Source organism: Mytilus edulis, chromosome 3, assembly GCF_963676685.1.
Source record: "Mytilus edulis chromosome 3, xbMytEdul2.2, whole genome shotgun sequence".
In the NCBI taxonomy this organism is placed as follows: domain Eukaryota; kingdom Metazoa; phylum Mollusca; class Bivalvia; order Mytilida; family Mytilidae; genus Mytilus; species Mytilus edulis.
This window is the reverse complement of record NC_092346.1, coordinates 64,880,841-64,895,368: the sequence shown is the minus strand read 5'-3', so window position 1 is coordinate 64,895,368 and position 14,528 is coordinate 64,880,841. Positions and strand designations below refer to the sequence as shown.

The 14,528-nt window shown below is 32.0% G+C and overlaps 1 protein-coding gene across 1 annotated transcript in view; it reads right to left on the bottom strand.

Moving 5' to 3' along the window:
* The window catches only part of LOC139514450 (probable ATP-dependent DNA helicase HFM1), a 64,373-nt gene extending 62,171 nt beyond the window's left edge, over window positions 1–2,202 (bottom strand). Inside the window, exon 1 of the mRNA XM_071303736.1 lies at window positions 2,139–2,202. The gene's annotated coding sequence lies outside the window, so the exon portion shown is untranslated. The remainder of the gene's footprint in view (window positions 1–2,138) is intronic.
* Window positions 2,203–14,528: the final 12,326 nt, after the last annotated feature.

Here is a 14,528-nt window from a genome sequence, read left to right as displayed (position 1 = left end):
AATAGCTCACTTGGCCCTTCGGGCCAGGTGAGCTAAAAATCAGTTTTTACAAACAAACAAAAATTTATCACTTGACATAGTTGGTCTTATCTGAGACGACTATATATAACAGTGTTATAGTAGTCTCAGGTCTTATTGGGGTCCAAGCGTGACGCAGGATTGGCCAATTTTTGTTTAAGCACCACACATGAAAAGGGATAAATTAGGCATGAAAATCTGAAATAGCACCACAGGCACTTGTTTCTATCCATGGGAAGACCCACTATCTTCTTCTTCTTCTTCGGAAGTCCACCCTATTTGCAGGGTCACCGCATTAAAAATATCCTAGTTTTAGGTAAATTTTTTAAAATGCGTAGTTATTTATAAAATATTAAAATTGTTAGGTTTAAATATGTAACTTAGTTTTAGTAAAACAAAATAATAGGGATAAAAGGTAAAAACTTGTATTTACACTGTACAGAGCATACTGTCACAAGATTAAAACACTGTTTAGATTTAAAATTTAAAAAATGGATAAAACCTAAAGTTAATAATTTTATAAGAGTCCATGGCCACTTGTTAAAAGATAAAAATATGTTTAAGGTTCATCTATGGCAGTGATGATAAAGAGTTAAGATCAATCGAGGTTCCTCATTAGATGTTTATATAAAATCTAAAAAAACTATCAATTCATGTTGTAAATTTATTTTAACATGTATTATAATTTTGTTACACTTATAACATTGAGGCTCATTTTAGATTTAAAATTATCATCTAGCAACAGGTTTAATTCTCTATTTTATTGAATTTTATATGGTTGGAATGGAACAAACATATATGTCATTAATAAACCATGATGATAAGTTAATATTTATACCCATTCTCATGACTGACACTAGCTAATTTTAGATGATGGGATGTTCATCAGTAGGGAGTCAAGTACAATTGTTCATTATCCTTCACTGAATTCCTGAACTCTTACAGTTAATATGCAGAGTGTAATTGTTATGTATATTTCACAATAATTCTGCTCTCTTGGTGTGTAATGCAAATACCCAGTCTTTGCAGATTCTTTCTATATCTACTAATTGAGATTTTGGTATCCGAAGGTTGGTGGAACTGTCAATTAACAATTGGAATAGATCCTCACCAGATTCAATGATGTAGTTGTAGTTGATTTGATTTTCAATCAACAAATGTTTGAGTCTGATATGATGAATTTTCCTGACTGAGTTAAGGCTTTTGCAGTTCACAAGAAAATGTTTCTAGTCTTCTGTTTCTTCCATACATAGTTTGCACTGTGCAGATTTTGTTGAATCAAAGCGGTTGTTTATACTTTGAGTTTTATACGTTCCAGTTAGTATTCTGGATTTACTAGTGATTATGGCAACGAAAAGTTGGATTCAGGATTCTCACTAAATAATAAGCGGGATCACCCCTCACAAAATTAGACCCTCTCGTAAAAGGGATAGCCATTACATTGACGGGTAACCCCACATTAGAGGGGTTGTTTTTAACCTGACGGACACATCAGACACCCTTGTACAGTTTTAGTTTTGCATTTTGCCAATTTATATATATAGAATAACCATACACTGTCTCGAAATATCAATGTTATTTGTACAAGGCTTAGAAACAGGTAGAAAGCGAGGCTGTGCCGAGCATTTCTACCTGTTTCGAGCCGAGTACAAATAACCGATTGATATTTTGAGACAATGTATGGTTATTTTAAATATACTGCAACTCTTATAAGTGTTCTAAATGAAGTATTTAGGGTAAAAACCATCATTTTTTAATTTGGAGCGGACGACGTAAAATGTCCGCGAACCTGTATGTTTTATTGACGTCATAAATATAACTCTACGGAAACGTATTGTCAACGTCATAAACAAGGTGATATACGGTCAGTGACTGTATATATCACATATATTTTTGTTTTAAACACTCTTGTGTGATATTGTCATATATACTGCAGCTGTCCTATTTGAGCAGTCAAATTGCATTGACTGTATATCACATATGAATATACAGTCAATGCAATTTGACTGCTCAAATAGGACAGCTGCAGTATATATGACAATATCACACAAGAGTGTTTAAAACAAAAATAACATCTGAGACCAACTAAACACTGACAAAAAGTCTAACAGAAAACACACTTTTAGTTGGTACTTTTTTCCTTTTTTTTTCTTCAGCAGCAGACGAAGTATAATTAAAAAACCTATTCCCGTACCGACCTATAATATTTCCGGATATTCGCCTTTTCCTCGTTTTTTTCCCTCGGACCGACTCCTTATATTTTAGCAACCGGTTATTCATTATTCTTTTTTAGCGTATTCTATTTTCTGTCTGTATTTTTCTCTCGTATTTTAACCCGCATCCAGACCCAGTACTTGAATTATCAATATCACGGTTCAGTGTCACAGAAAAATTTTCGTGGCCTAAATAACGCGGGTGGTAAAGCGCGCAAGATCTGGAATAGGATCGTAAAGGAGATCTTTTCAATCGAAAATACAAGGCCGTAACTACCCTTGAGGCAAGTGAGGCAATTGCCTCACTAAAATTTCGACACTGATTTTTTTTTTATACATATATATAAATATAATATAGTCATTTGTTGTTCTGTCTCAACCTTAATTGCTATAACTTGTCATCATTCCTTTTAAACTATTCTTTCTGGATATAACTCAGCATCTCAACAGGTGATGTTTCTCGATTACACTTTAACCTAGTAACGATAATCATCATGGATCTTTAGTTAAAAACAGGCTCTTGCAGAAAAAGGAAAAGCGACACTGAAGGTAGAGAAGGAATAATTCTAGTAAACTAGTTTTTTTTTTGTGAACAGAGTCTGAGTATTGCATATAACTTCATTAGAACAATCAAAAAACGATAAGTAGACTGATAAATCAAGTACTGGTCTTCGGAAGGGGGCAGTCCTGTCTGTGTATCCATTTCTCCGTTTCGCCAACTTTTGACAAATCAAGTACTGGGCATCGCAAGGGGGCAGTCCTATCTGCGTATTCATTTCACGAACTTTAATCTTTCTCTTTACAGATAAATAAAATATAAATAATATGAAACATGAATGCATGGATTAGTTTTTACCCATGTTTCTTTAACCTTAAAAATTGAAAAAAATATCCCATATTCCATTTTGATATTATTGAGGAATGGTAGAACCTTTAACACAGGATTTTGTCTTTACATATTCGGGACTACGGAATTTCGTTTCTTTATATTCGGGGTTTCGGAATCGGACACCTCCAACCCCTAACCCCTAAATTTATAGATTCTGAGTGAAACTAAAATACCACCAACTATTTCCAGAAATAATTTGAAATTACGGAACTACATGTAAACGTCAAAAACTCCATTCCAATTCCCCTGTGCCCATATCATATATACTTACTCTATAAATAGAATCATATACATGTATGTTATCTTATTCTATCCCTAGTTTGTCTACTCTTTGTCAGCATAAAAGCGAGTTTAATATTTTGTAACTGCGACTGTATGATGGTGCTTACAGGAAAGCTTAATTCCCTTTTGCAAACAAAAGCTGCTACCGAATTGCTGATGGAGAAGGAATTGGAAGAAGACATTGATTATTGTGTTGATGATAATGTGCTACCTTTAGAAACACAGACTGCCCTGAAACGACTGAAAACTTGGAAAAGAGCATACATGAGTGGCGAGAGATTGTGCGGTCTTGCCATGCTCCATGTTCATCGCGATAAGGATATCAGCAGACCAAATCATGATTCTGAAACGATTTGACTGAACCGGCCATAAAAAAATGTGGCAAACTCTACTGAATCGATGTTTGTTTTATGTTCTGGCAGCAGACTCAAATCAGTGATATTTGGATGATTATCTTACATATAAATTTAAATAAAGTTGTTAAAAATTTGGTGTTAGTAAAAGTCTTTAAAAAATATGAAAAATTTATATAAAAAGTGTACAAATTCAAAACATTATCAATCTCTCTAAAAATGCCTAGAATGCAGGATTTTGCACCATTCATTTCATACCCTCCGAAAAAAAATTTCGCCTCGCTTTGCTCGGCTCAATTATTTTGCCTCACTAAAATAAGATGCCTAGTTACGGCCTTGAAATAAACATACAACGTTAGCATATAATTATAGATTATAGTTGATCATCTCAACGAGATTGGTTTATCGCTATTTTACCTATGACGAAGTTGTCAATTTCATGTCAATTTCATTATCAACGCCACTTGCTTCCTTAGTTTCTAGCTATAATTTTCCATCTCAAGCGAGTAGCATGATATGAAAAATTATCACAAAAAAGATCAAAGGAATTTCCGAAAGATGCACAAAATAGCGATAATGACAATGATCTAAATTCAATCATAATGACAAATTTTGGTATAATAAAACTGTCTGTCAAAATGGTTCAGGATCATGTTCGGGGTACCCTCATGTTCGAGAAAATCAAGGTTGAAAATTGGAGCTCTGGTTTAAAACATATATAAAAAAGCACCGTTTTCGCAAACTTAAAAATGGCAGACTTCTCATCGAAACTTCAAAGCAATAAAAATGTATTAAACAAACAAAATTTTTTTCCAAATGATTAATTCGTAAACCACGGATTTGTATAGAAAGAAATCAAGGATTGTAAAGTTTACAACAGAGACATTTATTATATGTCTCTGCTTACAACCATGATTTGTATAGTGACACTATACAAGTCCTTGCTTACAAGTTACAATACTGATCAATACTAATCCTTAATTGTTAATAATATAAATCCTTGAATATCGAAAGAATAATGTTTTCTTTTCGAAGAATCATAGATATATTGTTTTAGTTGAATCAATCGCACACGTTGCAAAAACCTGTTTATATTTATAAAAAAATTATAGTTCGGATCGTGAAAGATAAGGTATCGCATTTTGATGGTCGTGAAAGATCTATTGCAGCTTATTCGTTATTGCAATAATCCACGAAAACTTGAATGAAACATTTATACCACATAGAAAAGAAGTTGTGGTATGAATGCCAATGAGGCAACCCTCTACAAGAGATCAAATGACATTGTTGTTATATTTTATTGTAAGTCTATTAGAACGAATAGTTCAGTTGTGTTGTAAGTCTGTGGTGTATGTAAAAAAAAGAGTGATATAGAAACGTTGCGCACGATGTTCCTACAACACGACGTTACATCATCACGACGTCAAAGAGAGTTTTCAGAAACTTTTGACGTTCATTTATTCAATTTGCAAGTTTCATTTGCTTTTTTATGTAGTTGGTTGATTTTAAATCTATCTCTATTAATTTTGTGATGTCTATTTACCATGAATTTATTTACGTCAAGCTGTGGAAATCGATTAAATAATGTTTACCCTTAATTCACCTTAAAATGTTGTATTGTCGTAAGTAATGAACTTGAAGGAAGGAAAAATGGGACAGAAGTATACGGTTTTCAATAAATGAATTATAACAAAACTTTAATCGCAGACTGCTAAAATTGAATGGTGCATATCATCTGTCATTGTAAATTTTTCATGTCTTGATTCAACCCTAATACAAATATATCCGACACTCTGCAAGTAAATAAAACCATGTTTACCCTTGATTAATTTGAATTAAAATGTATTAAAAATTTGCTTGACACATAACTTGTCGAAATGCAACCATTAAATAAAATTATTATAACCCGATCTTGAAAATTATTTTACCAGTCATTTGAAGTTGCTTGCTTTTAAAATGTACTAATCTTCTCCTGAATCGTCCGTATAATACGGGGTTGCATTAATTCAATGAAACTGTTTTTGTCGCTGTTTCCGATAAGTCTTTCAATTACCTCCGTTTCATGCACAACATGCACCGTGGTGTTTTTTTCGACAACCAACTTTTTTTTTTAATTTCACCACGCGATTCGTTTTAAGTATCAGGAATATACAATGGAACAAAATTTGCACATGTAACGCCGAAAAAAAAGCGTTTGTTTGGATTTTTCGACGTTTTTCCACGTTTGGACAAAATGGCTACCGTTTTGTAATGTTTCGTAGCATTTTATTCCTGTAAGACCCAAACATGCAGTTAATGAAAAAAGAATCTAGACTTTATGTTCTTTTCGTGTATCTTACTTTTGTTTTGGTAAATTATAAATTACTTATTGAAATATCAGGTTAAAAAACCCGCATTAATTGCTTGGACAAATGAAATATCAACTTGGACAAAATGGCTACCGCTTGAAAAACGAATGTGTAGAGATGGCTTTATAGAATCTACAAATTTTGAACTCACAAACAAAGAGGCAAATGTTTGTTCTTTCGGTAGATGTTATAATTATCTCACATTTTTTAGACATTTTTAGCTATGTCTACTTATAAAACTACCTTTCAGACGTTAAGTCAACGAAAAACGTCATTGGACATTTTTCTTATTCCAGCTTAATATGCAGCCCCGAGTCAAGCGAAATTCGACAAAAGAACGGCTTAAATTTAACCAAGAACTGAACCACTTCGTTGCTTCTGCCAAGTTTCGGGAAGATCAGAGAAAAAGAAATAGGATCACTATACATAAGAGATAAAACAGTTGTTCAAAAATGTAACGTTGGACATCCGTTTTTTTCACATAGTTTTGTTGTTTTAATCCTCAAATATACTAGATATTACTAAGAATATGACCAAGAGCTATAAGAACATAAAGGAAAACATAATACTGAATTAGTTTTTATAGTGGTTAGTGTTTCTTAACATTTTATTTTGTTTTGCGGAGAAAATTTCGAAGATTCTGTTTTAAATCAAAGGGGTTGTAGGAACAGCGTGTGTGACGTTAGTGCTATTGTAAATTTTGGTATTTTTGTCTTTCGTGTTTGCTTATGTGTGCTTTGCCTGTATGCTTCAGTTTTTTGTTTTTCTTTGTAGACGTATTTGTATGTTTAATAGTGATTAAGATTATATAACTCAATATCGACTGCTTTATCCATTCTTTTGACATTTTTACCTATTATGTCTGTGTTTTGTTCACACATTATTGTCAATATAATGGAATTGTATGCGAATGCCATACAAATTAGAGGTTTAGCTAGCTATAAAACCAGCTGTGATCCCCATTTTCTACAATACAAAATACCTCCTGGTAATCCATTCGTTTGACGTGTTTGAGGTTTTGAATAAATTTGCCATTTGATTAGGGAAATTTCGTTTTGAAATTTTCCGGAGTTCGATATTTTTTTTCTTCTTATACAAACTCTGATTAGCAGCTGCAAGCTCCTGAAAATCGTATATGCTGAGAAATGTATACTTTATATGCGAATGAAGTTTTTAAATTGCTGCTACGGTAAAAAAAATTAGAACTCCAAAATTTACATCATATTGTATGTTATAAACTCTGGTATCAACATGACTGGGGTAGTCAAATTGGTGATATTGATAAGAATAAAAATTAGGATGAGGAAACTGTATATGTGGTGACTAATCTCTAGTTTATGACTATTAAAGGGACCCAATAAGAAAAGTTGGTACATTTAATGGAAAAAACAACTTCGATTCACCTGAATGTAAAATTAAATGATATAGCTTCTTTGGTCTAACCATTAAGAAAACAAAAACGTATCCATTAAGATATTCCTAAAAGAAAACCATTTCACCCATCTCGCTTCACTCATTTGTGGATGCATTTTACATTAGATATATAAAGATATTTACTTTTCAACAATTTACGTTCCCAGAGGTCTCATTGTATACATTTGTCTATTTATTGCTATATACTGTAACAGTCATTTATTTTTTTGTAAATCAAACATTCATTTATTCATTTTCTTGGATGCCTAGTTTCATGTAGCATTGCCACTTAAATGTGACCAACAATGATATTTCCAGGCTTACAGGGATATCTTGCCTAAAATTTACCTTTTGCATATTTATCTAGCACACATTGAAACAAAGCACTCTGTCATTATAATATTATGACTTATTTATTGTAACAAAAGAGGGACGAAAGATACCAGAGGAACAGTCAAACTCATAAATCAAAATATACTGACAACGCCATGGCTAAAAATAAAAAAGACAAACAGACAAACAATAGTACACATGACACAACATAGAAAACTAAAGAATAAGCAACACAAACCCCACCAAAAACTGGGGGCGATGTCAGGTGCTCCGGAAGGGTAAGCAGATCCTGATCCACATGTGGCTCCCGTCGTGTTGCTTATGTTATAACAAATTCGGTAAATAGTCACATTCATTAAAGGGAAGGGGATTGTAGTTACGACGTCACGAACAAATCCGATATCATCTGCGAAACGGTTATTCCATAACGGTCAACCAACTCGTGATGGCGTTCTTAAAATTTACGAAGGGATGATTTCAACCTCACCATATTGAACTCTTGGTTTTAATAACTCTCTTGTGAGGAGCAACCCTCTATCAAGAAAATCATGATAGGAAATACAAACACGGGAATATCGTATCAATTGGGAGATATACCCCGTATGCAGGTGCTGCTGGAATGTTGCTACTTAGAAATGGAAAGTTCACAATTGGAAAGCTGAAATCATCTCTTTTGTCGTAAAGTTTTGTTTTCAACCGACTCTCATTGTCAATTTCTAAATGTAAGTCAAGATATGAGGCCGACTTATCTGTATCTGTTGTATCCTTTATCTCTAGTTCTATTGGATAGATGCATTCAACATAGTCACCAAATTTTGAATTATTTAGTGAGAGAACATCATCTATATAGCGGAAAGTAAAGTTAAAGGATATAGCTAACTTCTTATCTTTCTTCCTAAGAAGTTCCTGTATGAAGTCAGCCTCATAATAATAAAGAAACAAGTCGACAAGAAGAGGGGCACAATTGGTCCCCATTGAATGCCGACGGTCTGTTGAAAAACACGTCCCCCGAACGTAGCAAATATGTTAATAAAAAAATCGAGCATCTTGATAATGTCAGATTCAGAGAATTTTTTGTTTGAATCAGAGTGATCCTTTACAAAGTCGGATGTATTCCTCCCTAAGACAAGATACTTGTATCTACGTTGGCCATTCTTTTTTTATGAAACAAAGCAATACCAACTCTTTCAATTTGTCTTTTAGTTTTGAATGTGGAATACTTGTGTAAAGTGTAGAAAAATCAAATATTTTAACACTATTGCAAGATGAAAGAGAGTTAGATTGTATGTACTCTAAAAGATCTTTGGAATTTTTTAGTATCCACATCCACAAGAAACGAGTCTTTTTAAAGATCGACATAATGAGACCATTCGATGAGGACTTTTTATTATCAAAAGTTTAAATTTAGAAAATACAAAATTATGATATTTTATTGTAGCTTATCTTCAACAGCGTATTTGAAAACAAATTTCTGTCTATTTCTTAATTTGTGTTTTGACTTCGATTTATGATGCATGTCTCTAACTACTTAAGCATGCGAAGCGTAACAGTTTAGATGTAGTTGTTCTAATATATATGCATTTGAAACGGTGCGTTTATTTATTTCAATGTATATTAAAAATCCAATTGATGAAAATCAATAGAACAGAGAATTTTTAGTTGTCCAATTCAAATTGTTAAAATTGAATGTCCGTTTCGTATTCTTAGCCTCTTTTTTAATACCGGTTTTACATTTTCAGTCTTCATAGTCAATGTCTACTGTTTACTATTTCTTCGTTAATATCTTTGTTTGTTTTTAAAGTGATTAGGACTTTAACACAATATTGACAGAAGAAAAAAAGATACAAAGTATCAAAGTAAGTCCAATGAAAATTCAAATGGTAAAATCAAAAGCTCAAGCATATCACATGAATGGATAACATCTGTCATATTCATGACTTGATACAAGCATCTCCTTATGTAGAAAATGTTGGATCAAACCAGATTTTATAGCTACCTGAACCTCCATTAAAGGACATTTTTTATAGTAGGGTTTATTTTTAGTGTGTCAGATTAATATAAATAACTTTGTCAAATAGGAGGGATTTGGTCGATTAAAAGCGATTAAGCAGGAACTTGCAAAATAAAAGGCGTAGTCTTATTTTTTTTTTGTATTTGATTCTAAAAGCTAAAGAAAGACAACTATTTCAAAATATTAAAAAAACATATGACTATTAATAGCGTAATTTTCAAGTCTAAAGAGGTTTTTTTTTTGGTTAAAAAAAATATACGTGAATATGTCACAGAAACACTACATGGTCTAGTGATTTCTGAGAAAACAGTTTTTAGAAAGTGCCTGGTTTTGAGATGAGATATAAATAATAAAATTATGACAAAACAGGGATGTTTTTTTTTTAAAGAGGAGGGCATGGGGGAAAATTTAAAACGTTCGCATAAACCTGTTATGTCTGTTTGTTTTGTTCACGCATTGTTGAAAACATCAGTAATGGAATTTGATTCGACTGTCATAAAAATGAGAGTTTAAGCTTACTATAAAACCAGGTTCAATCCACCATTTTCTACATCAGAAAATGCCTGTACCAAGTCAGGAATATGACAGTTGTTGTCCATTCGTTTGATGTGTTTGAGCTTTTAATTATGCCATTTAATTTGGGACTTTCCTTTTTTAATTTCCTTGGAGTTCAGTATTTATGTGATTTTACTTTTTATAAATAGGTCATTGTTACAGATAGTAGTATCTGACTTTGATAACGGCTTGCGTGTAAAGTGTAAAAGCAGTAATGTATGCTGCAACATAACACAAATCCATGGTTACTTGCATAACACCACATAACAGACATAACCACATGGTGTTTTTCTGTAACATTTTTAACGAACTTCAACATTTACCCTAAGCGTACTATATAGTGAGTTATGGGCCATGAATTTACATGGAATACGGTTTTTATGTGTGTGTTTTTTTTTAAAACTTTTTAAACATTTGTTTGCAATGATATTAACAAATACAGTTTTACTTGCTCGGGTTGGATTTACGGTTTTTTGTCATTTTTTGTAACAACATTCAATGTTAGTATGAGGTTTTGGACATTTTAGATATTTTGGTGTCGAGCATTACTTAAGGGACATTAATTTGTGAAATGCGCTTCTGGTACAATAAAATTTGTACCGTAATGCTCATTGTGTTAAACCATCTAACAAGTAAGAATATGCTGGTGATTCAACATTGTATTTTCATGATAAATAAAGGCAATAGCAGTATACCGCGGTTCGAAAAAACGTTGAACATCAGAACCCACTTCAAAATGATGTGGATGCTGTAGAACCATGGTAATGATCCCTTTTTCTTTTAGTGTTACACAATTTAAGAGGGTTAAGGTAGATCATAAGTATAGACTTTTTGAGACAGAATTTTCTTATAATTTGCCAAAATGAAGATTTCACTATGTTTTTTTCAAAAAAATAATAAAAAGTATGGACCACCGTGCTATTTTTCAAGCTATGAGTCGTTGAAAATTGCCAAAATTTGGTTAGATTGTTCATGAAAAAAGAAATTTTTGTGCATAAAAAACATTCTATGAGATAGAATTAATGAAATAAATTGTGAGAAGATATGTTTTATTATATGTTTTAAGAAAATAAACAGAAAAGATGGTGTCACCGAACTTGTTTTCTTGCTAAAAATAGAAAATTTCCCTATTAGTGAAGCATAATTCTTTAACTAAAAGAGTTATATCCCCTTAAATTACTCATTCGAAAAAATGATTCCTAAAACAAGGAAAAACGATATTTGTTCAAATATTATGAATAATACAAAAATAACCAAGTTTTCTTTATATAAAGAAACAGTCTTACCTTTAAATTGCAAATCTGTCTCCAAATTTGCAGAATTTGGGTAAATAACTAGACCGATTTTGTACTGTCATTGTACAATCCAAGATGGCGGTATAACACGAATCTACCTGGAATGAAAATATACGAATAGTACTGTTTTCACCATGAACTTTAAAAACACAATGCTGGTAATAGCTAATGCAATATTTTTAGTTGTTGAATTATTACAATTTTGAATTTATGGAAGATTTAATATCTTTCATTGGGTACCCCCCTCTTTTCACCCTTTTACATCAATTTTTGGTAGTGTTGGTTATTACATTTCGATCAAATGTTTTGCGGACCGTGTATATTCGACCCGTTTGCTTTGGTTATTTAAGTTATTTATGTAAGTTTCTTTGACTCAAGGTTTGAAATTATCCACTTGGTATTCTTTGGCTTTAAAGACGATTATTTCAGTACTTAGATCTTCTTAACGGGTAGAGCCTTATAATGTGAAAACATATTTTAATAAAGGTTTAGGATAATTCTTTTAATGTAATTTTCTAAATAGATAATACTTCAAACCAAATGTTGATTTGTGTACGTTTTTTTAAGTGTAAAAAAATATCGCTGATATAATGAACGGCGATCTTCCCTGATATGAAAATGAGATAGAATGAAATTCAAAACAGTGTAGCTGTGGCCATTGATTGACACATTAAAATCATCCATTGACTGGGACAATTTACGCGAACGTTTGTCTGTAACGACCACTGTTCACGACGTACCTACGATAGACATTTAAACTGTGGGGTCACCAAAGGTTTCTTAACGCCTTTAATTATAAAATAATTCGAAAAATTAATCAGGAATAACCTTTGTGTTTTGATTTATATAATTGATATAAATCAAAATATCGTGTTATTTCTGATTAATTTTTCGAATTACTTTATTTAGGTGTTGGGAACCTTTGTTGACCCCATAGTTTAAGTGTCTTTAAAAAGTACATAGTGAGCATTGGTCGTTACATACAAACGTTCACCTAAATTGTCCCAGTCAATGGATGATTTTAATGTGTCAATCAATGGCCACAGCTACACTGTTTTGAATTTCATTCTAAAAGAAAAAAACCAAACAAATAGCTGCAAAGTCAAAATCTGGAAAAGTTTTATCTAAATATAAAAGTATTTGTTTATTGCATGAAGTTTTAGTAAACAGAAATAACAAAGGTACTTTCATAGTTTGCCAGAGTATCTTCTCTTTTACAAAATATAATGATGTTTACTTGTTACACTGTAATACATATATGCATCCCTGGCTTTCAAATGTTTAGACAGTGTCCAGATGAAGTAAAATCTAAAAACGAGCAATTGACGCATTGATACATTTTTTATTCGTTTATCTCATCACTTGTTGTCCATTCGTTTGATGTGTTTTGTCATTTTATTTTGCAATTTGATAAGGGACTTTCCGTTTTCAATTTTCCTCTGAGTTCGGTATTTTTGGGATTTTAAGTTTTGTATTGATACTACCAACTAATATTTTAAACGTTTAGGAAATCTAATTATATCTAGAATTATTGCGAATATTTGTTTTGCATATTAATCAAAATTACTCTTTAATCAATTTAATGTGTCCGAAGCGCTTTTTTTAGAACCCCAAATTATGAAAGCAAAGGATTATTAATGCTTTAAACCAGAAAGGTCAAATATAGAAAGAAGTTCAATGTAACTACACTATGTCAATAATTGAAAATTAAATATTCTGATGTGGTTTCTTAGATCGGACAGGTACAACGATGATTACTGTGTCTGGTATAGGACAAATTGATGCATTCATACAATAAACAAGAAGACTGTTTTCATTTGTTCGTGTTGTTTCTTATCTATTATTTATAACTGTTGGTGTAAATGTCCTTTCGTTTTTTGAGTCTTTGTTTACTCCTTGGTTTTGATTGTTATTGTCTTTGTATAGGAGAAATTTTGGAACATTAACCCTTTTTATTTATTTATGTATACTAAGTATAGTTTTACCATAATATTTGCTGACTTTATAAGTCCTTTTATTCTTTGCATGTTTTAAAATCATTAACTTACAAATTAAGTAATGAAAAGTAATAAAAAGTCTACAGTTACCTTTTTAGGCTTGTAGTTACAATCCAAATGAAATATCAGTTTCGCTCTCATAAATCAATACAAAAACATGATGTCCATGTGTATTATTTCCTTTATAAATGTTTTCAAATTTATTGGAATTAAGTTTCTGCAACCTTATGCTGACTGCATACAATGGTTTACCGTAGAATTTCTAAAAAAAGCTATCTAGCTGCATTTTTTGGCAACTGTTTGAGTTGTTTTGATTTGCTGCTGAATTAGCAAGAAGCATTATGTAGTATCAAAAACTTCTCCGAGGCACAAATAAAGGATTTGACTTTGTATTATGTGATTATAAAAAATAAGATGTGATATGATTGCCAATGCGTCAACTCTCCACAAGAAACCAAATGGCGCAGACGTTAACAACTATAGGCCACCGTATGGTTTTCAACAATGAGCAAAGCCCATACTGCATACGTATCGATTACATATATGGGAAATTTTGTGAATTGCTCCTTAAATAAATATTGCTGACATCTAAGTCATTTGTTCTGTAGTGAATAGTTGTCGTATTAACAATCATACCAAATCTCCTTATATTATATAACGCTACACATAATATGTGTTGTCGATACATGCATCATGAATATAACTAAAATCAATAGTGTATTCCTTTTTCTACACATATTCCTGTTCTTCACGTATTCCCTTAAGCTTTTCTATACGTATTCCTTTTCTACACGTATTCCTTTTCTACACGTATTCCTTTT